The sequence below is a fragment of the Mixophyes fleayi genome, unplaced genomic scaffold (genome assembly GCF_038048845.1).
Source record: "Mixophyes fleayi isolate aMixFle1 unplaced genomic scaffold, aMixFle1.hap1 Scaffold_1667, whole genome shotgun sequence".
In the NCBI taxonomy this organism is placed as follows: Eukaryota; Metazoa; Chordata; class Amphibia; order Anura; family Limnodynastidae; genus Mixophyes; species Mixophyes fleayi.
This window is the reverse complement of record NW_027446023.1, coordinates 40,001-57,500: the sequence shown is the minus strand read 5'-3', so window position 1 is coordinate 57,500 and position 17,500 is coordinate 40,001. Positions and strand designations below refer to the sequence as shown.

The following is a 17,500-nucleotide window of genomic DNA, read 5'->3' as shown; positions in this document are numbered from 1 at the left end:
ACCCTGAACGTGCCCAATCTCATTTCATCTTGGAAGCTAAGCAGGACTGGGCTTGGTTAGTACTTGGATGGGAGACCACCTGGGAATACAAGGTGCCGTAGGTTTTTTTTTTTCGTTTTTATATCTCGCGTGTTCCAGCTTCCTGCAATGCTGGTGTTGAGATGTATAAGAGATGTAGGTCAGTAAGCAAGCAATACCTACAGCCACACCACCCTTAACAAGCCCAAACTCGTCTGATCTTGGAAGCTAAGCAGGGCTGGGCCTGTTTAGTACTTGGGTGGGAGACCACCTGGGAATACCAGGTGCTGTAGGTTTGTTTTTTTTCGTTTTTTATTCTCTATTGTTCCTGCTTCCTTCAATGCTGGTGTTGAGATGTATAAGAGATGTAGGTTAGTAGGCAAACAATACATACAGCCAATCCACCCTGAACATGCCCAATCTCGTCTTATCTTGGAAGTTAAGCAGGGCCAGGCCTGGATAGTACTTGGTTGGGAGACCACTTGGGAATACCAGGTGCTGTTTGTTTTTTGTTTTTTTCGTTATTTTTTTTCTCTTGTTCCTGCTTCCTCCAATGCTGGTGTTGAGATGTATAAGAGATGTAGGTCAGTAAGTAAGCAATACCTACAGTCATCCACCCTGAACATGCCCAATCTCATCTGATCTTAAAAGCTAAGCAGGGCCAGGCCTGGTTAGTACTTGGATGGGAGACCACCTGGAAATACCAGGTTCTGTAGTTTATTTTTTTCGTTTTATTTTCTCTCTTGTTCCTGCTTCCTTCAATGTCCGTGTTGAGATGTATAAGAGATGTAGGTCAGTAAGTAGGCAAGCAAAACCTACAGCACAACACCCTGAATAAGCCCAATCTTGTCTAATCTTGAAAGCTAAGCAGGACCGGGCCTGGTTAGTACTTGGATGGGAGAGCACCTAGGAATACCAGGTGCTGTAGGTTTTATTTTTTTTTCGTTTTTTTCTCTCTCTTGTTTCTGCTTTCTTCAATGCCGGTGTTGAGATGTATAAGAGATGTAGGTCAGTAAGCAAGCAAAACCTACAGCCACACCACCCTGAACAAGTCCAAGCTCATCTAATCTTGAAAGCAAAGCAGGGCCGGGCCTGGTTAGTACTTGGATGGGAGAGCACCTGGGAATACCAGGTGCTGTGGGTTTTTTTTTTTTTCGTTTTTTTTTCTCTCTTGTTCCTGCTTCCTTCAATGCTGGTGTTGAGATGTTTAATAGATGTTGGTCAGTAGGCAAGCAATACCTACAGCCACGCTACCCTGAACAAGATCAATCTCGTCTGATCTTGGAAGCTAAGCAGGACTGGGCATGGTCAGTACTTCGATGGGAGACCAACTTGGAATACCAGGTGCTGTTGTTTTTTTTTTTTGTTTTTGTTTTCTCTCTTGTTCCTGCTTTCTTTAATGCCTATGTTGAGATGTATAAGAGATGTAGGTTAGAAGGCAAACAATACATACAGCCAATCCACCCTGAACATGCCTGATCTTGTAAGTTAAGCAGGGCCAGGCCTGGATAGTACTTGGTTGGGAGACCACTTGGGAATACCAGGTGCTGTTTGTTTTTTTTTTTCGTTATTTTTTTTCTCTTGTTCCTGCTTCCTCCAATGCTGGTGTTGAGATGTATAAGAGATGTAGGTCAGTAAGTAAGCAATACCTACAGTCATCCACCCTGAACTTGCCCAATCTCATCTGATCTTGAAAGCTAAGCAGGGTCAGGCCTGGTTAGTACTTGGATGGGAGACCAAATGGAAATACCAGGTTCTGTAGTTTAATTTTTTCGTTTTATTTTCTCACTTGTTCCTGCTTCCTTCAATGTCCGTGTTGAGATGTATAAGAGATGTAGGTCAGTAAGTAGGCAAGCAATACCTACAGCACAACACCCTGAATAAGCCCAATCTTGTCTAATTTTGAAAGCTAGGCAGGACCGGGCCTGGTTAGTACTTGGATGGGAGAGCACCTGGGAATACCAGGTGCTGTAGGTTTTATTTTTTCGTTTTTTTTTCTCTCTCTTGTTTCTGCTTTCTTCAATGCCGGTGTTGAGATGTATAAGAGATGTTGGTCAGTACACAAGCAATACCTACAGTCAACCACCCTGAACATGCCCAATCTCGTCTGATCTTGGAAGCTAAGCAGGGCCGGGCCTGGTTAGTACTTGGATGGGAGACCACCTGGGAATACCAGGTGCTGTAGGTTTTTTTTTTTCCGTTTTATTTTCTCTCTTGTTCCTGCTTCCTTCAATGCTGGTGTTGAGATGTATAACAGATGTAGGTCAGTAAGCAAACAATACCTTTAGCCACACCACCCTGAACAAGCCCAATCTTGTCTGATCCTTGAAGCTAAACAGGGCCTGCCCTGGTTAGTACTTGGATGGGAGACCACTTGGGGATACAAGGTGCTGTAGGTTTTTTTTTTTTCGTTTTTTATTCTTTCTTGTTCCTGCTTCCTTCAATGCTGGTGTTGAGATGTATAAGAGATGTAGGTCAGTTGGCAAGCAATACCAACAGCACACCACCCTGAATAAGTCCAGTTTTGTCTGATCTTGGAAGCTAAGCAGGGGTGGGCATGGTTAGTACTTGGATGGGAGACCACTTTGGAATACCAGGTGCTGTAGGTTTTTTTTTTTCGGTTTTTTTTTCCCTTGTTCCTGCTTCCTGCAATGCTGTTGTTGAGATGTATAAGAGATGTTGGTCAGTGAGCAAGCAATACCTACGGCCACACCACCCTGAACAAGCCCAAACTCGTCTGATCTTGGAAGCTAAGCAGGGCTGGGCCTGATTAGTACTTGGATGGGAGACCACCTGGGAATACCAGGTGCTGTAGGTTTTTTTTTCTCTTTTGTTCCTGCTTCCTTCATTTCTGGTGTTGAGATGTATAAGAGATGTAGGTCAGTAGGCAAGTAATACCTGCAGTCAACCACCCTGAACATGCCTAATCTCATCTGATCTTGGAAGCTAAGCAGGACCAGACCTGGTCAGTACTTCAATGGGAGACCACCTAGGAATACCAGGTGCTGTAGGTTTTATTTTTTCCGGTTTTTTTTCTCTCTTGTTTCTGCTTCCTTCAATTCTAGTGTTGAGATGTATAAGAGATGTAGGTCTGTAGGCAAACAATACCTACAGCCACACCACCCTGAACAAGACCAATCTCGTCTGATCTTGAAAGCTAAGCAGGGCCGGTCCTGGTTAGTACTTGGATGGGAGACCACCTAGGAATATCAGGTGCTGTAGGTTTTATTTTTTCCTTTTTTTCTCTCTTGTTCCTGCTTTCTTCAATGCCGATGTTGAGATGTATAATAGATGTAGGTCAGTAAGCAAGCAATACCTACATCTATACCACCCTGAACAAGCCCAATCTCGTCTAATCTTGGAAGCTAAGCAGGGCCAGGCCTGGTTAGTACTTGGAAGGGAGACCACCTGGGAATACCAGGTGCTGTAGGTTGCTTTTTTCCGTTTTTTTTTCTCTCTTGTTCCTGCTTCCTTTAATGCTGGTGTCTAGATGTATAAGAGATGTATGTCAATAGGCCAGTAGGCAAGCAGTACCTCCAGCCATACCACCCTGAACAAGCCTAAACTCATCTGATCTTGGAAGCTAAGCAGGGCCAGACCTGGTCAGTACTTCAATGGGAGACCACCTAGGAATACCAGGTGCTGTAGGTTTTATTTTTTCCGGTTTTTTTTCTCTCTTGTTTCTGCTTCCTTCAATTCTAGTGTTGAGATGTATAAGAGATGTAGGTCTGTAAGCAAACAATACCTACAGCCACGCCACCCTGAACAAGACCAATCTCGTCTGATCTTGAAAGCTAAGCAGGGCCGGTCCTGGTTAGTACTTGGATGGGAGAGCACCTGGGAATACCAGGTGCTGTAGGTTTTTTTTTTTCGGTTTTTTTCTCTCTTGTTCCTTCTTCCTTCAATGCTGGTGTTGAGATGTATAAGAGATGTAGGTCAGTAGGCAAGCAGTACCTACAGCCACACCACCCTGAACAAGATCAATCTCGTCTGATCTTGGAAGCTAAGCAGGGTCGCGCCTGGTCAGTACTTCGATGGGAGACCACCTAGGAATACCAGGTGCTGTAGGTTTTATTTTTTAGTTTTTTTCTCTCTCTTGTTTTTGCTTTCTTCAATGCCGGTGTTGAGATGTATAAGAGATGTAGGTCAGTAAGCAAGCAATACCTACAGCCACACAACCCTGAACAAGTCCAATCTCATTTAATCTTGAAAGCTAAGCAGGTCCAGGCCTGGTTAGTACTTGGATGGGAGAGCACCTGGGAATACCACGTGCTGTGGGGTTTTTTTTTCGTTTTTTTTTCTCTCTTGTTCCTGCTTCCTTCAATGCTGGTGTTGAGATGTATAAGAGATGTTGGTCAGTAAGCAAGCAATACCTACAGCCACACCACCCTGAACAAGCCCAAACTCGTCTGATCTTGGAAGCTAAGCAGGGCTGGGCCTCGTTAGTACTTGGATGGGAGACCACCTGGGAATACCAGGTGCTGTAGGTTTTTTTTTTCTCTTTTGTTCCTGCTTCCTTCATTTCTGGTGTTGAGATATATAAGAGATTTAGGTCAGTAGGCAAGCAATACCTACAGTCAACCACCCTGAACATGCCTAATCTCATCTGATCTTGGAAGCTAAGCAGCGTTGGGACTGGTTAGCACTTGAATGGGAGACCACCTGGGGATACCAGGTGCTGTAGGTTTTTTTTTTTTCGTTTTTTTATTCTCTTTTGTTCCTGCTTCCTTCAATGCTGGTGTTGAGATGTATAAGAGATGTAGGTTAGTAGGCAAACAATACCTACAGCCACACCACCCTGAACAAGACCAATCTCGTCTGATCTGGGAAGCTAAGCAGGGCCGGTCCTGGTTAGTACTTGGATGGGAGACCACATGGGAATACCAGGTGCTGTGGGGTTTTTTTTTCTCTCTTGTTCCTGCTTCCATCAATGCTGGTGTTGAGATGTATAAGAGATGTAGGTCAGAAGACAAGCAATACCTACAGTATTCCACCCTGAACAAGACCAATCTCGTCTGATCTTGGAAGCTAACCAGGGCCGGTCTTGGTTAGTACTTGGATGGGAGACCACCTGGGAATACCAGGTGCTCTAGGTTGTTTTTTTTTTCGTTTTTTTTTCTCTCTTGTTCCTGCTTCCTTCAATGGTGGTGTGGAGATGTATAAGATATGTAGGTCAATAGGCAATCAATACCTATGGCCAAACCACCCTGAACAAGATCAATCTCGTCTAATCTTGGAAGCTAAGCAGGGCCAGGCCTGGTCAGTACTTCGATGGGAGACCACCTAGGAATACCAGGTGCTGTAGGTTTTATTTTTTCGTTTTTTTCTCTCTCTTGTTCCTGCTTTCTTCAATGCCGATGTTGAGATGTATAATAGATGTAGGTCAGTAAGCAAGCAATTCCTACATCTACACCACCCTGAACAAGCCCAATCTCGTCTAATCTTGGAAGCTAAGCGGGGCCGGGCCTGGTTAGTACTTGGAAGGGAGACCACCTGGGAATACCAGGTGCTGTAGGTTGTTTTTTTTTTTCGTTTTTTTTTCTCTCTTGTTCCTGCTTTCTTTAATGCTGGTGTTGAGATGTATAAGAGATGTAGGTCAGTAGGCAAGCAATACCTACAGCCATACCACCCTGAACAAGCCCAAACTCATCTTAGCTTGGAAGCTAAGCGGGGCCAGGCCTGGTCAGTACTTGGAATGGAGACCACCTGGGAATACCAGGTGCTGTAGGTTTTTTTTTTTTCCATTTTTTTTTCTCTCTTGTTTCTGCGTCCTTCAATTCTAGTGTTGAGATGTATCATAGATGTAGGTCAATAGGAAAGCAATACCTACAGCCACACCACCCTGAACAAGATCAATCTCGTCTGATCTTGGAAGCTAAGCAGGGCCGGACCTGGTTAGTACTTGGATGGGAGACCACCTGGGAATACCAGGTGCTGTAAGTTTTTTTTTTATTTTTTTTCTCTCTCTTGTTCCTGATTTTCTTCAATGCCGGTGTTGAAATGTATAATAGATGTAGGTCAGTAGGCAAGCAATACCTACAGCCACACCACCCTGAACAAGCCTAATCTCATCTAATCTTGGAAGCTAAGCAGGAACAGGCCTGGTTAGTACTTGGATGGGAGACCACCTGGGAATACCAGGTGCTGTAGGTTGTTTTTTTTTTTTCGTTTTTTTTTTCTCTCTTGTTCCTGCTTCCTTCATTGCTGGTGTTGAGATGTATAAGAGATTATGTCAGTAGGCAGGCAATATCTACAGCCACACCACCCTGAACAAGCCCAATCTCATCTGATCTTGGAAGCTAAGCAGAGCCGGGCTTGGTTAGGTTAGTACTTGCATGGGAGACCACCTGGGAATACCAGGTGCTGTAGGTTTTTGTTTTTTTTTGTTTTTTTTTCTCTCTTGTTCCTGCTTCCTTCAATGCTGGTGTTGAGATGTATAAGAGATGTTGGTCAGTAGGCAAGCAATACCTACAGTCAACCACCCTGAACCTGCCCAATCTCGTCTGATCTTGGAAGCTAAGCAGGGCCGGGCCTGGTTAATACTTGGATGGGAGACCACCTGTGAATACCAGGTGCTGTAGGATTTTTTTTTCGTTTTATTTTCTCTCTTGTTCCTGCTTCATTCAACGCTGGTGTCTAGATGTATAAGAGATGTTGGTCAGTAAGCAAGCATTACCTACAGCCATACCACCCTGAACAAGCCAAAACTCATCTGATCTTGGAAGCTAAGCAGAGCTGGGCATGGTTAGTACTTGGATGGGAGACCACCTGGGAATACCAGGTGCTGTAGGTTTTTTTTCTCTCTTGTTCCTGCTTCCTTCAATGCCGATGTTGAGATGTATAAGAGATGTAGGTCAGTAGCATAGCAATACCTACAGCCACACCACCCTGAACAAGCCCAATCTTGTCTGATCTTGGAAGCTAAGCAGTGCCGGCCCTGGTTAGTACTTGGATGGAAGACCACCTGGGAATACCAGCTGCTGTAGTTTTTTTTTTCCGTTTTTTTTTCCCTCTTGTTCCTGCTTTCTTCAATGCTGGAGTTGAGATGTATAAAAGATGTAGGTCGGTAGCCAAACAATGCCTACAATCAACCACCCTGAACAAGACCAATCTTGTCTGATCTGGGAAGCTAAGCAGGGCTGGGCCTGGTTAGTACTTGGATGGGAGACCACCTGGGAATACCAGGTGCTGTCGGATTTTTTTTTCTCTCTTCTTCCTGCTTCCTTCTATGCTGGTGTTGAGATGTAGGTCAGTAGGCAAGCAATGCCTACAGCTACACCACCCTGAACAAGCCCAATCTCATCTGATCTTGGAAGCTAAGCAAGGCTGGTCTTGGTTAGTACTTGCATGGGAGACCACCTGGGAATACCAGGTGCTGTAGGTTTTTGTTTTTTTTCATTTTTTTTCTCTCTTGTTTCTGCTTCCTTCAATTCTAGTGTTGAGATGTATAAGAGATGTAGGTCTGTAGGCAAGCAATACCTACAGCCACACCACCCTGAACAAGACCAATCTTGTCTGATCTTGGAAGCTAAGCAGGGCCACACCTGGTCAGTACTTTGATGGGAGACCACCTAGGAATACCAGGTGCTGTAGGTTTTATTTTTTCGTTTTTTTCTCTCTCTTGTTCCTGCTTTCTTCAATGCCGGTGTTGAGATGTAGGTCATTAGACAAGCAATACCTGCGGCCACACCACCCTGAATAAGCCCAATTTCGTCTAATTTTGGAAGCTAAGAAGGGCCGGGCCTGGTTAGTACTTGGATGGGAGACCACCTGGGAATACCAAGTAGTGTAGGTTGTTTTTTTTTTTGTTTTTTGGTCTCCCATCCAAGTACTAACCAGGCCCAGCCCTGCTTAGATCTTGCAAGTTAAGCAGGGCCAGGCCTAGTTAGTACTTGGATGGGAGACCAGCTGGGAATACCAGGTGCTGTAGGTTTTTTTTTTTCGTTTTTTTTTCTCTCTTGTTCTTGCTTTCTTCAATGCCGGTGTTGAGATGTATAAGAAATGTAGGTCAGTAGGCAAGCAATACCTACAGCCACACCACCCTGAACAAGACCAATCTCGTCTGATCTTGCAAGTTAAGCAGGGCCAGGCCTAGTTAGTACTTCGATGGGAGACCACCTGGGAATACCAGGTGCTGTAGGTTTTTGTTTTTTTTCATTTTTTTTCTCTCTTGTTTCTGCTTCCTTCAATTCTAGTGTTGAGATGTATAAGAGATGTAGGTCTGTAGGCAAGCATTACCTACAGCCACACCACCCTGAACAAGACCAATCTCGTCTGATCTTGCAAGTTAAGCAGGGCCAGGCCTAGTTAGTACTTGCATGGGAGACCACCTGGGAATACCAGGTGCTGTAGGTTTTTTTTTTTCGTTTTTTTTTCTCTCTTGTTCTTGCTTCCTTCATTGCTGGTGTTGAGATGTATAAGAGATGTATGTCAGTAGGCAGGCAATACCTACCGTCAACCACCCTGAACATGCCCAATCTCGTCTGATCTTGGAAGCAAGCAGGGTCGGGCCTGGTTAGTACTTGGATGGGAGACCAACTGGGAATACCAGGTGCTGTAGGTTTATTTTTTTCGTTTTTTTTTCTCTCTTGTTCCTGCTTCCTTCAATGCCGGTGTTGAGATGTATAAGAGATGTAGGTCAGTAACCAAGCAATACCTACTGTCAGCAACCCTGAACATGCCCAATCTCTTCTGATCTTGGAAGCTAAGCAGGGCCACACCTGGTTAGTACTTGGATGGGAGACCACCTGGGAATACCAGGTGCTGTAGGTTTTTTTTTCATTTTTTTTTCTCTCTTATTCCTGCTTCCTTCAATACTGGTGTTGAGATGTATAAGAGATGTAGGTCAGTAGGCAAGCAATACCTACAGCCACACCACCCTGAATAAGCCCAATCTTGTCTGATCTTGGAAGCTAAGCAAGGCTGGGCTTGGTTAGTACTTGGATGGCAGACCACCTGGGAATACCAGGTGCTGTAGGTTTTTTTTTTTTCGTTTTTCTTTCTCTCTTGTTCTTGCTTTCTTCAATGCCGGTGTTGAGATGTATAAGAGATGTAGGTCAGTAGGCGAGCAATATGTACAGCCACACCACCCTGAACAAGACTAATCTCGTCTGATCTTGGAAGCTAAGCAGGGCCAGGCCTGGTTAGTACTTGGATGGGAAACCACCTGGGAATACCAGGTGCTGCTGGGTTTTTTTTCTTCGTTTTTTTTTCTCTCTTGTTCCTGCTTCCTTCATTGCTGGTGTTGAGATGTATAAGAGATGTTGGTCAGTAGGTAAGCAATACCTACTGTCAACCACCCTGAACATGCCCAATCTCGTCTGATCTTGGAAACTAAGCATGGCTGGGCCTGGTTAGTAGTTGAATGGGAGACAACCTGGGAATACCAGGTGCTGTTGGTTTTTTTTTTTCGTTTTCTTTTCTCTCTTGTTCCTGCTTCCTTCATTGCTGGTGTTGAGATGTATAAGAGATGTTGGTCAGTAGGCAAGCAATACCTACAGCCACACCACCCTGAACAAGTCCAATCTCATCTAATCTTGGAAGCTAAGCAGGGCCAGGCCTGGTTAGTACTTGGATAGGTGACCACCTGGCAATACCAGGTGCTGTAGGTTGTTTTTTTTTTCGTTTTTTTTTCTCTCTTGTTCCTGCTTCCTTCATTGCTGGTGTTGAGATGTATAAGAGATGTATGTCAGTAGGCAGGTAATACCTACTGTCAACCACCCTGAACATGCCCAATCTCATCTGATCTTGGAAGCTAAGCAGGGCCAGGCCTGGTTAGTACTTGGATGGGAGACCCCCTGGGAATACCAGGTGCTGTTTGTTTGGTTTTTTTTTTCGTTATTTTTTTTCTCTTGTTCCTGCTTCCTCCAATGCTGGTGTTGAGATGTATAAGAAATGTAGGTCAGTAGGAAAGCAATACCTACAGTCATCCACCCTGAGCATGCCCAATCTTCTCTGATCTTGGAAGCTAAGCAGGGTCGGGCCTGGTTAGTACTTGGATGGGAGACCAACTGGGAATACCAGGTGCTGTAGGTTTATTTTTTTCGTTTTTTTTTCTCTCTTGTTCCTGCTTCCTTCAATGCTGGTGTTGAGATGTATAACAGATGTAGGTCAGTAGGCAAGCAATACCTACAGTCAACCACCCTGAACATGCCCAATCTCGTCTGATCTTGGAAGTAAGCAGGGTTAGGCCTGGTTAGTACTTGAATGGGAGACCACCTGGGGATACCAGGTGCTGTAGGTTTATTTTTATTTTTCGTTTTTTATTCTCTCTTGTTCCTGCTTCCTTCAATGCTGGTGTTGAGATGTATAAGAGATATAGGTCAGTAAGTAGGCAAGCAATAGCTACAGCCATACCACCCTGAACAAGCCCAAACTCGTCTGATCTTGTAAGCTAAGCAGGGCTGGGCATGGTTAGTACTTTGATGGGAGACCTCCTGGGAATACCAGGTGCAGTAGGTTTTGTTTTTTTTCTCTCTTGTTCCTGCTTCCTTCAATGTTGGTGTTGAGATGTATAAGAGATGTAGGTCAGTCAGTAAGCAATACCTACAGCCACACCGCCCTGAACAAGCATGATCTTGGAAGCTAAGCAGGCCCAGGCCTGGTTAGTACTTGGATGGGAGACCATCTGGGAATACCAGGTGCAGTAGGTTTTGTTTTTTTTCTCTCTTGTTCCTGCTTCCTTCATTGCTGGTGTTGAGATGTATAAGAGATGTAGGTCAGTAACCATACAATACCTACAGCCACACCACCCTGAACAAGCCCAATCTGGTCTGATCTTGGAAGCTAAGCAGGGCTGGGCTTGGTTAGTACTTGCATGGGAGACCACCTGGGAATACCAGGTGCTGTAGGTTTTATTTTTTCGTTTTTTTCTCTCTTTTGTTCCTGCTTTCTTCAATGCCGGTGTTGGGATGTATAAGAGATGTTGGTCAGTAGGCAAGCAATACCTACAGTAAACCACCCTGAACCTGCCCTATCTCGTCTGATCTTGGAAGCTTAGCAGGGCCGGGCCTGGTTAGTACTTGGATGGGAGAGCACCTGGGAATACCAGGTGCTGTAGGTTTTTTTTTTCATTTTTTTTTCTCTCTTGTTTCTTGCTTCCTTCTATGCTGGTGTTGAGATGTAGGTCAGTGGGCAAGCAATACCTACAGCTACACCACACTGAACAAGCCCAATCTCATCTGATCTTGAAAGCTAAGCAGGGCTGGGCTTGGTTAGTACTTGCATGGGAGACCACCTGGGAATACCAAGTGCTGTTGGTTTTCGGTTTTTTTCGTGTTTTATTCTCTCTTGTTCCTGCTTTCTTTAATGCTGGTGTTGAGATGTATAAGAGATGTATGTCAGTAGGACAGGAGAGAAGCAGTATCTACAGCCATACCACCCTGAGCAAGTCCAAACTTGTCTGATCTTGGAAGCTAAGCAGAGCTGGGCCTGGTTAGTACTTGGATGGGAGACCACCTGGGAATACCAGGTGCTGTAGGTTTTTTTTTTCTCTCTTGTTCCTGCTTCCTTCAATGCTGGTGTTGCCCACAATTATCAACTTTCTAAGTCTTTCTGAGCAAGAGAAATCGCAAAACATTGTCATTTCTTCATTGCCGTCCAAAAACAACGCTTTTTTACACTCCTGTCTCCCTTTCTCTTGGAAACAATGACTTACATCAATCCTTTTACATAATTCTTGTTTCTCATGACATTTCTAACATTACCCACAATTATCAACTTTCTAAGTCTTTCTGAGCAAGAGAAATCGCAAAACATAGTCATTTCTTCATTGCCGTCCAAAAACAACGCTTTTTTACACTCCTGTCTCCCTTTCTCTTGGAAACAATGACTTACATCAATTCTTTTACATAATTCTTGTTTCTCATGACATTTCTAACATTGCCCACAATTATCAACTTTCTAAGTCTTTCTGAGCAAGTGAAATCGCAAAACATAGTCATTTCTTCATTGCCGTCCAAAAACAACGCTTTTTTACACTCCTTTCTCCCTTTCTCTTGGATATAATGACTTACATCAATCCTTTTACATAATTCTTGTTTCTCATGACATTTCTAACATTGCCCACAATTATCAACTTTCTAAGTCTTTCTGAGCAAGAGAAATCGCAAAACATAGTCATTTCTTCATTGCCGTCCAAAAACAACGCTTTTTTACACTCCTGTCTCCCTTTCTCTTGGAAACAATGACTTACATCAATCCTTTTACATAATTCTTGTTTCTCATGACATTTCTAACATTGCCCACAATTATCAACTTTCTAAGTATTTCTGAGCAAGAGAAATCGCAAAACATAGTCATTTCTTCATTGCCGTCCAAAAACAACGCTTTTTTACACTCCTGTCTCCCTTTCTCTTGGAAACAATGACTTACATCAATCCTTTTACATAATTCTTGTTTCTCATGCCGTCCAAAAACAACGCTTTTTTACACTCCTGTCTCCCTTTCTCTTGGAAACAATGACTTACATCAATCCTTATGGGAGACCACCTGGGAATACCAGGTGCTGTAGGTTTTTTTTTTTTCGTTTTCTTTTCTCTCTTGTTCCTGCTTCCTTCATTGCTGGTGTTGAGATGTATAAGAGATGTTGGTCAGTAGGCAAGCAATACCTACAGCCACACCACCCTGAACAAGTCCAATCTCATCTAATCTTGGAAGCTAAGCAGGGCCAGGCCTGGTTAGTACTTGGATAGGTGACCACCTGGCAATACCAGGTGCTGTAGGTTGTTTTTTTTTTCGTTTTTTTTTCTCTCTTGTTCCTGCTTCCTTCATTGCTGGTGTTGAGATGTATAAGAGATGTATGTCAGTAGGCAGGTAATACCTACTGTCAACCACCCTGAACATGCCCAATCTCATCTGATCTTGGAAGCTAAGCAGGGCCAGGCCTGGTTAGTACTTGGATGGGAGACCCCCTGGGAATACCAGGTGCTGTTTGTTTGGTTTTTTTTTTCGTTATTTTTTTTCTCTTGTTCCTGCTTCCTCCAATGCTGGTGTTGAGATGTATAAGAAATGTAGGTCAGTAGGAAAGCAATACCTACAGTCATCCACCCTGAGCATGCCCAATCTTCTCTGATCTTGGAAGCTAAGCAGGGTCGGGCCTGGTTAGTACTTGGATGGGAGACCAACTGGGAATACCAGGTGCTGTAGGTTTATTTTTTTCGTTTTTTTTTCTCTCTTGTTCCTGCTTCCTTCAATGCTGGTGTTGAGATGTATAACAGATGTAGGTCAGTAGGCAAGCAATACCTACAGTCAACCACCCTGAACATGCCCAATCTCGTCTGATCTTGGAAGTAAGCAGGGTTAGGCCTGGTTAGTACTTGAATGGGAGACCACCTGGGGATACCAGGTGCTGTAGGTTTATTTTTATTTTTCGTTTTTTATTCTCTCTTGTTCCTGCTTCCTTCAATGCTGGTGTTGAGATGTATAAGAGATATAGGTCAGTAAGTAGGCAAGCAATAGCTACAGCCATACCACCCTGAACAAGCCCAAACTCGTCTGATCTTGTAAGCTAAGCAGGGCTGGGCATGGTTAGTACTTTGATGGGAGACCTCCTGGGAATACCAGGTGCAGTAGGTTTTGTTTTTTTTCTCTCTTGTTCCTGCTTCCTTCAATGTTGGTGTTGAGATGTATAAGAGATGTAGGTCAGTCAGTAAGCAATACCTACAGCCACACCGCCCTGAACAAGCATGATCTTGGAAGCTAAGCAGGCCCAGGCCTGGTTAGTACTTGGATGGGAGACCATCTGGGAATACCAGGTGCAGTAGGTTTTGTTTTTTTTCTCTCTTGTTCCTGCTTCCTTCATTGCTGGTGTTGAGATGTATAAGAGATGTAGGTCAGTAACCATACAATACCTACAGCCACACCACCCTGAACAAGCCCAATCTGGTCTGATCTTGGAAGCTAAGCAGGGCTGGGCTTGGTTAGTACTTGCATGGGAGACCACCTGGGAATACCAGGTGCTGTAGGTTTTATTTTTTCGTTTTTTTCTCTCTTTTGTTCCTGCTTTCTTCAATGCCGGTGTTGGGATGTATAAGAGATGTTGGTCAGTAGGCAAGCAATACCTACAGTAAACCACCCTGAACCTGCCCTATCTCGTCTGATCTTGGAAGCTTAGCAGGGCCGGGCCTGGTTAGTACTTGGATGGGAGAGCACCTGGGAATACCAGGTGCTGTAGGTTTTTTTTTTCATTTTTTTTTCTCTCTTGTTTCTTGCTTCCTTCTATGCTGGTGTTGAGATGTAGGTCAGTGGGCAAGCAATACCTACAGCTACACCACACTGAACAAGCCCAATCTCATCTGATCTTGAAAGCTAAGCAGGGCTGGGCTTGGTTAGTACTTGCATGGGAGACCACCTGGGAATACCAAGTGCTGTTGGTTTTCGGTTTTTTTCGTGTTTTATTCTCTCTTGTTCCTGCTTTCTTTAATGCTGGTGTTGAGATGTATAAGAGATGTATGTCAGTAGGACAGGAGAGAAGCAGTATCTACAGCCATACCACCCTGAGCAAGTCCAAACTTGTCTGATCTTGGAAGCTAAGCAGAGCTGGGCCTGGTTAGTACTTGGATGGGAGACCACCTGGGAATACCAGGTGCTGTAGGTTTTTTTTTTCTCTCTTGTTCCTGCTTCCTTCAATGCTGGTGTTGCCCACAATTATCAACTTTCTAAGTCTTTCTGAGCAAGAGAAATCGCAAAACATTGTCATTTCTTCATTGCCGTCCAAAAACAACGCTTTTTTACACTCCTGTCTCCCTTTCTCTTGGAAACAATGACTTACATCAATCCTTTTACATAATTCTTGTTTCTCATGACATTTCTAACATTACCCACAATTATCAACTTTCTAAGTCTTTCTGAGCAAGAGAAATCGCAAAACATAGTCATTTCTTCATTGCCGTCCAAAAACAACGCTTTTTTACACTCCTGTCTCCCTTTCTCTTGGAAACAATGACTTACATCAATTCTTTTACATAATTCTTGTTTCTCATGACATTTCTAACATTGCCCACAATTATCAACTTTCTAAGTCTTTCTGAGCAAGTGAAATCGCAAAACATAGTCATTTCTTCATTGCCGTCCAAAAACAACGCTTTTTTACACTCCTTTCTCCCTTTCTCTTGGATATAATGACTTACATCAATCCTTTTACATAATTCTTGTTTCTCATGACATTTCTAACATTGCCCACAATTATCAACTTTCTAAGTCTTTCTGAGCAAGAGAAATCGCAAAACATAGTCATTTCTTCATTGCCGTCCAAAAACAACGCTTTTTTACACTCCTGTCTCCCTTTCTCTTGGAAACAATGACTTACATCAATCCTTTTACATAATTCTTGTTTCTCATGACATTTCTAACATTGCCCACAATTATCAACTTTCTAAGTCTTTCTGAGCAAGAGAAATCGCAAAACATAGTCATTTCTTCATTGCCGTCCAAAAACAACGCTTTTTTACACTCCTGTCTCCCTTTCTCTTGGAAACAATGACTTACATCAATCCTTTTACATAATTCTTGTTTCTCATGCCGTCCAAAAACAACGCTTTTTTACACTCCTGTCTCCCTTTCTCTTGGAAACAATGACTTACATCAATCCTTATGGGAGACCACCTGGGAATACCAGGTGCTGTAGGTTTTTTTTTTTTCGTTTTCTTTTCTCTCTTGTTTCTGCATGCTTCAATGCTGGTTTTGAGATGTATAAGAGATGTAGGTCAGGAGGCAAGCAATACCTACAGTAAAACACCCTGAACATGCCCAATCTCATCTGATCTTGGAAGCTAACCAGGGCCGGGCCTGGTCAGTACTTGGATGGGAGAGCACCTGGGAATACCAGGTGCTGTAGGTTTTTTTTTTTCATTTTTTTTTCTCTCTTGTTTCTTGCTTCCTTCTATGCTGGTGTTGAGATGTAGGTCAGTGGGCAAGCAATACCTACAGCTACACCACACTAAACAAGCCCAATCTCATCTGATCTTGAAAGCTAAGCAGAGCTGGGCTTGGTTAGTACTTGCATGGGAGACCACCTGGGAATACCAAGTGCTGTTGGTTTTCGGTTTTTTTCGTGTTTTATTCTCTCTTGTTCCTGCTTTCTTTAATGCTGGTGTTGAGATGTATAAGAGATGTATGTCAGTAGGACAGGAGACAAGCAGTATCTACAGCCATACCACCCTGAGCAAGTCCAAACTTGTCTGATCTTGGAAGCTAAGCAGAGCCAGGCCTGGTTAGTACTTGGATGGGAGACCACCTGGGAATACCAGGTGCTGTAGGCTTTTTTTTCTCTCTTCTTCCTGCTTCCTTCAATGCTGGTGTTGCCCACAATTATCAACTTTCTAAGTCTTTCTGAGCAAGAGAAATCGCAAAACATTGTCATTTCTTCATTGCCGTCCAAAAACAACGCTTTTTTACACTCCTGTCTCCCTTTCTCTTGGAAACAATGACTTACATCAATCCTTTTACATAATTCTTGTTTCTCATGACATTTCTAACATTACCCACAATTATCAACTTTCTAAGTCTTTCTGAGCAAGAGAAGTCGCAAAACATAGTCATTTCTTCATTGCCGTCCAAAAACATCGCTTTTTTACACTCCTGTCTCCCTTTCTCTTGGAAACAATGACTTACATCAATTCTTTTACATAATTCTTGTTTCTCATGACATTTCTAACATTGCCCACAATTATCAACTTTCTAAGTCTTTCTGAGCAAGAGAAATCGCAAAACATAGTCATTTCTTCATTGCCGTCCAAAAACAACGCTTTTTTACACTGCTGTCTCCCTTTCTCTTGGAAACAATGACTTACATCAATCCTTTTACATAATTCTTGTTTCTCATGACATTTCTAACATTGCCCACAATTATCAACTTTCTAAGTCTTTCTGAGCAAGAGAAATCGCAAAACATAGTCATTTCTTCATTGCCGTCCAAAAACAACGCTTTTTTACACTCCTGTCTCCCTTTCTCTTGGAAACAATGACTTACATCAATCCTTTTACATAATTCTTGTTTCTCATGCCGTCCAAAAACAATGCTTTTTTACACTCCTGTCTCCCTTTCTCTTGGAAACAATGACTTACATAAATCCTTATGGGAGACCACCTGGGAATACCAGGTGCTGTAGGTTTTTTTTTTTTCGTTTTCTTTTCTCTCTTGTTCCTGCGTGCTTCAATGCTGGTTTTGAGATGTATAAGAGATGTAGGTCAGGAGGCAAGCAATACCTACAGTAAAACACCCTGAACATGCCCAATCTCATCTGATCTTGGAAGCTAACCAGGGCCGGGCCTGGTCAGTACTTCGATGGGAGAGCACCTAGGAATACCAGGTCATGTGGGTTTTTTTTTTCTCTCTTGTTCCTGCTACCTTCAATGCTGGTGTTGAGATGTATAAGAGATGTAGGTCAGTAAAGAAGCAATAGCTACAGTCAACCACCCTGAACATGCCCAAACTCGTCTGATCTTGGAAGCTAAGCAGGGCTGGGCCTGGTTAGTACTTGAA

At 43.3% G+C, this 17,500-nt stretch overlaps 6 non-coding genes and 55 pseudogenes across 6 annotated transcripts; all 61 read left to right on the top strand.

Moving 5' to 3' along the window:
* Positions 1–195: 195 nt before the first annotated feature.
* Positions 196–314, top strand: LOC142116405 (5S ribosomal RNA). The gene has a single exon (XR_012682445.1). It is a non-coding gene; the product is annotated as a 5S ribosomal RNA (ribosomal RNA).
* Positions 315–406: 92 nt separating this feature from the next.
* LOC142116536 (5S ribosomal RNA) lies at positions 407–525 on the top strand (annotated as a pseudogene).
* Positions 526–619: 94 nt separating this feature from the next.
* LOC142116447 (5S ribosomal RNA) lies at positions 620–737 on the top strand (annotated as a pseudogene).
* Positions 738–1,043: 306 nt separating this feature from the next.
* LOC142116461 (5S ribosomal RNA) lies at positions 1,044–1,162 on the top strand (annotated as a pseudogene).
* Positions 1,163–1,665: 503 nt separating this feature from the next.
* LOC142116445 (5S ribosomal RNA) lies at positions 1,666–1,783 on the top strand (annotated as a pseudogene).
* A 305-nt stretch (positions 1,784–2,088) lies between these two features.
* Positions 2,089–2,206, top strand: LOC142116526 (5S ribosomal RNA). Its single transcript, XR_012682454.1, has one exon. It is a non-coding gene; the product is annotated as a 5S ribosomal RNA (ribosomal RNA).
* A 303-nt stretch (positions 2,207–2,509) lies between these two features.
* LOC142116498 (5S ribosomal RNA) lies at positions 2,510–2,627 on the top strand (annotated as a pseudogene).
* Positions 2,628–2,717: 90 nt separating this feature from the next.
* Positions 2,718–2,836, top strand: LOC142116399 (5S ribosomal RNA). The gene has a single exon (XR_012682444.1). It is a non-coding gene; the product is annotated as a 5S ribosomal RNA (ribosomal RNA).
* A 78-nt stretch (positions 2,837–2,914) lies between these two features.
* Positions 2,915–3,032, top strand: LOC142116463 (5S ribosomal RNA; annotated as a pseudogene).
* Positions 3,033–3,124: 92 nt separating this feature from the next.
* Positions 3,125–3,243, top strand: LOC142116525 (5S ribosomal RNA; annotated as a pseudogene).
* Positions 3,244–3,332: 89 nt separating this feature from the next.
* On the top strand, positions 3,333–3,451 carry LOC142116532 (5S ribosomal RNA; annotated as a pseudogene).
* Positions 3,452–3,550: 99 nt separating this feature from the next.
* Positions 3,551–3,669, top strand: LOC142116421 (5S ribosomal RNA; annotated as a pseudogene).
* A 92-nt stretch (positions 3,670–3,761) lies between these two features.
* On the top strand, positions 3,762–3,880 carry LOC142116413 (5S ribosomal RNA; annotated as a pseudogene).
* A 90-nt stretch (positions 3,881–3,970) lies between these two features.
* On the top strand, positions 3,971–4,089 carry LOC142116541 (5S ribosomal RNA; annotated as a pseudogene).
* A 300-nt stretch (positions 4,090–4,389) lies between these two features.
* Positions 4,390–4,508, top strand: LOC142116430 (5S ribosomal RNA). The gene has a single exon (XR_012682447.1). It is a non-coding gene; the product is annotated as a 5S ribosomal RNA (ribosomal RNA).
* Positions 4,509–4,587: 79 nt separating this feature from the next.
* On the top strand, positions 4,588–4,705 carry LOC142116477 (5S ribosomal RNA; annotated as a pseudogene).
* Positions 4,706–4,798: 93 nt separating this feature from the next.
* On the top strand, positions 4,799–4,917 carry LOC142116403 (5S ribosomal RNA; annotated as a pseudogene).
* A 79-nt stretch (positions 4,918–4,996) lies between these two features.
* Positions 4,997–5,114, top strand: LOC142116485 (5S ribosomal RNA; annotated as a pseudogene).
* Positions 5,115–5,207: 93 nt separating this feature from the next.
* LOC142116434 (5S ribosomal RNA) lies at positions 5,208–5,326 on the top strand (annotated as a pseudogene).
* A 91-nt stretch (positions 5,327–5,417) lies between these two features.
* On the top strand, positions 5,418–5,536 carry LOC142116401 (5S ribosomal RNA; annotated as a pseudogene).
* A 94-nt stretch (positions 5,537–5,630) lies between these two features.
* Positions 5,631–5,749, top strand: LOC142116456 (5S ribosomal RNA; annotated as a pseudogene).
* Positions 5,750–5,842: 93 nt separating this feature from the next.
* Positions 5,843–5,961, top strand: LOC142116503 (5S ribosomal RNA; annotated as a pseudogene).
* A 91-nt stretch (positions 5,962–6,052) lies between these two features.
* Positions 6,053–6,171, top strand: LOC142116531 (5S ribosomal RNA; annotated as a pseudogene).
* A 95-nt stretch (positions 6,172–6,266) lies between these two features.
* Positions 6,267–6,390, top strand: LOC142116410 (5S ribosomal RNA; annotated as a pseudogene).
* Positions 6,391–6,484: 94 nt separating this feature from the next.
* LOC142116530 (5S ribosomal RNA) lies at positions 6,485–6,602 on the top strand (annotated as a pseudogene).
* A 90-nt stretch (positions 6,603–6,692) lies between these two features.
* LOC142116500 (5S ribosomal RNA) lies at positions 6,693–6,811 on the top strand (annotated as a pseudogene).
* A 77-nt stretch (positions 6,812–6,888) lies between these two features.
* On the top strand, positions 6,889–7,007 carry LOC142116455 (5S ribosomal RNA; annotated as a pseudogene).
* A 90-nt stretch (positions 7,008–7,097) lies between these two features.
* LOC142116480 (5S ribosomal RNA) lies at positions 7,098–7,215 on the top strand (annotated as a pseudogene).
* A 68-nt stretch (positions 7,216–7,283) lies between these two features.
* Positions 7,284–7,402, top strand: LOC142116512 (5S ribosomal RNA; annotated as a pseudogene).
* Positions 7,403–7,495: 93 nt separating this feature from the next.
* LOC142116471 (5S ribosomal RNA) lies at positions 7,496–7,614 on the top strand (annotated as a pseudogene).
* An 80-nt stretch (positions 7,615–7,694) lies between these two features.
* Positions 7,695–7,813, top strand: LOC142116448 (5S ribosomal RNA; annotated as a pseudogene).
* Positions 7,814–8,042: 229 nt separating this feature from the next.
* LOC142116544 (5S ribosomal RNA) lies at positions 8,043–8,161 on the top strand (annotated as a pseudogene).
* Positions 8,162–8,254: 93 nt separating this feature from the next.
* Positions 8,255–8,373, top strand: LOC142116411 (5S ribosomal RNA; annotated as a pseudogene).
* Positions 8,374–8,464: 91 nt separating this feature from the next.
* On the top strand, positions 8,465–8,581 carry LOC142116406 (5S ribosomal RNA; annotated as a pseudogene).
* Positions 8,582–8,672: 91 nt separating this feature from the next.
* Positions 8,673–8,790, top strand: LOC142116425 (5S ribosomal RNA; annotated as a pseudogene).
* An 89-nt stretch (positions 8,791–8,879) lies between these two features.
* Positions 8,880–8,998, top strand: LOC142116505 (5S ribosomal RNA; annotated as a pseudogene).
* Positions 8,999–9,090: 92 nt separating this feature from the next.
* On the top strand, positions 9,091–9,209 carry LOC142116482 (5S ribosomal RNA; annotated as a pseudogene).
* Positions 9,210–9,301: 92 nt separating this feature from the next.
* LOC142116452 (5S ribosomal RNA) lies at positions 9,302–9,419 on the top strand (annotated as a pseudogene).
* A 91-nt stretch (positions 9,420–9,510) lies between these two features.
* Positions 9,511–9,629, top strand: LOC142116424 (5S ribosomal RNA; annotated as a pseudogene).
* Positions 9,630–9,722: 93 nt separating this feature from the next.
* LOC142116540 (5S ribosomal RNA) lies at positions 9,723–9,840 on the top strand (annotated as a pseudogene).
* Positions 9,841–9,935: 95 nt separating this feature from the next.
* On the top strand, positions 9,936–10,053 carry LOC142116518 (5S ribosomal RNA; annotated as a pseudogene).
* Positions 10,054–10,144: 91 nt separating this feature from the next.
* LOC142116415 (5S ribosomal RNA) lies at positions 10,145–10,261 on the top strand (annotated as a pseudogene).
* Positions 10,262–10,360: 99 nt separating this feature from the next.
* On the top strand, positions 10,361–10,479 carry LOC142116543 (5S ribosomal RNA; annotated as a pseudogene).
* Positions 10,480–10,752: 273 nt separating this feature from the next.
* Positions 10,753–10,871, top strand: LOC142116454 (5S ribosomal RNA). The gene has a single exon (XR_012682450.1). It is a non-coding gene; the product is annotated as a 5S ribosomal RNA (ribosomal RNA).
* A 91-nt stretch (positions 10,872–10,962) lies between these two features.
* LOC142116433 (5S ribosomal RNA) lies at positions 10,963–11,080 on the top strand (annotated as a pseudogene).
* Positions 11,081–11,160: 80 nt separating this feature from the next.
* On the top strand, positions 11,161–11,279 carry LOC142116510 (5S ribosomal RNA; annotated as a pseudogene).
* Positions 11,280–11,381: 102 nt separating this feature from the next.
* Positions 11,382–11,500, top strand: LOC142116515 (5S ribosomal RNA; annotated as a pseudogene).
* A 1,124-nt stretch (positions 11,501–12,624) lies between these two features.
* LOC142116423 (5S ribosomal RNA) lies at positions 12,625–12,743 on the top strand (annotated as a pseudogene).
* Positions 12,744–12,836: 93 nt separating this feature from the next.
* LOC142116537 (5S ribosomal RNA) lies at positions 12,837–12,954 on the top strand (annotated as a pseudogene).
* Positions 12,955–13,049: 95 nt separating this feature from the next.
* LOC142116516 (5S ribosomal RNA) lies at positions 13,050–13,167 on the top strand (annotated as a pseudogene).
* A 91-nt stretch (positions 13,168–13,258) lies between these two features.
* On the top strand, positions 13,259–13,375 carry LOC142116414 (5S ribosomal RNA; annotated as a pseudogene).
* Positions 13,376–13,474: 99 nt separating this feature from the next.
* On the top strand, positions 13,475–13,593 carry LOC142116542 (5S ribosomal RNA; annotated as a pseudogene).
* Positions 13,594–13,866: 273 nt separating this feature from the next.
* On the top strand, positions 13,867–13,985 carry LOC142116442 (5S ribosomal RNA). Its single transcript, XR_012682448.1, has one exon. It is a non-coding gene; the product is annotated as a 5S ribosomal RNA (ribosomal RNA).
* Positions 13,986–14,076: 91 nt separating this feature from the next.
* LOC142116432 (5S ribosomal RNA) lies at positions 14,077–14,194 on the top strand (annotated as a pseudogene).
* Positions 14,195–14,274: 80 nt separating this feature from the next.
* LOC142116509 (5S ribosomal RNA) lies at positions 14,275–14,393 on the top strand (annotated as a pseudogene).
* Positions 14,394–14,495: 102 nt separating this feature from the next.
* Positions 14,496–14,614, top strand: LOC142116513 (5S ribosomal RNA; annotated as a pseudogene).
* Positions 14,615–15,738: 1,124 nt separating this feature from the next.
* On the top strand, positions 15,739–15,856 carry LOC142116419 (5S ribosomal RNA; annotated as a pseudogene).
* An 81-nt stretch (positions 15,857–15,937) lies between these two features.
* Positions 15,938–16,056, top strand: LOC142116533 (5S ribosomal RNA; annotated as a pseudogene).
* Positions 16,057–16,158: 102 nt separating this feature from the next.
* Positions 16,159–16,277, top strand: LOC142116428 (5S ribosomal RNA; annotated as a pseudogene).
* Positions 16,278–17,221: 944 nt separating this feature from the next.
* LOC142116497 (5S ribosomal RNA) lies at positions 17,222–17,339 on the top strand (annotated as a pseudogene).
* Positions 17,340–17,418: 79 nt separating this feature from the next.
* LOC142116527 (5S ribosomal RNA) overlaps positions 17,419–17,500 on the top strand; it is a 118-nt pseudogene continuing 36 nt past the window's right edge.